Source organism: Brassica oleracea, chromosome C6 (assembly GCF_000695525.1).
Source record: "Brassica oleracea var. oleracea cultivar TO1000 chromosome C6, BOL, whole genome shotgun sequence".
Classification (NCBI taxonomy): domain Eukaryota; kingdom Viridiplantae; phylum Streptophyta; class Magnoliopsida; order Brassicales; family Brassicaceae; genus Brassica; species Brassica oleracea.
This window is the reverse complement of record NC_027753.1, coordinates 510,893-511,485: the sequence shown is the minus strand read 5'-3', so window position 1 is coordinate 511,485 and position 593 is coordinate 510,893.

Here is a 593-nt window from a genome sequence, read left to right as displayed (position 1 = left end):
TAAATCTCACGATTCTTCAGCTTCCGAATACGCCGTTCTCCCAATCTGATTGGTCCTTCCAGATACGTAAGGTTTGTCCTCAAATCCTCTAGTCTCTCGGGTTCAACAGTACTTGGATCCCGTATATGTTTCCGAAGCATGGAAACATGAAATACATGATGTAGATGCATATCCACTGGCAGATCCAAACGGTAAGCTGCCTCACCAACTTTCCCGATGATCTTGTACGGACCAATGAACCTGACCGCAAGTTTCCCGACCTTGCCAAATCTGTCCTTCCCATTCTGTGCAGTAAATTTCAAATAGACCCAATCTCCTATCTCAAAAGTTACCTCTCTTCTTGACTGGTCTGCGTACTTCTTATGACGGTCCTGAGCCTTCTTCATGTTGGCGTGAATGGTCTCCAGCTTAATCATGGTCTCCTGAACGATAGGTGCCCCAAACATTCTTCTTTCGCCCACTTCCGTCCAACACATAGGTGTTTTGCATGGCCTTCAGTATAACGCTTCATAAGGTGACATCCATATGCTCGAATGATGACTGTTGTTATACGAGAACTCGACCAACGGTAAATGCTTCTCCCAAGTTCCTGC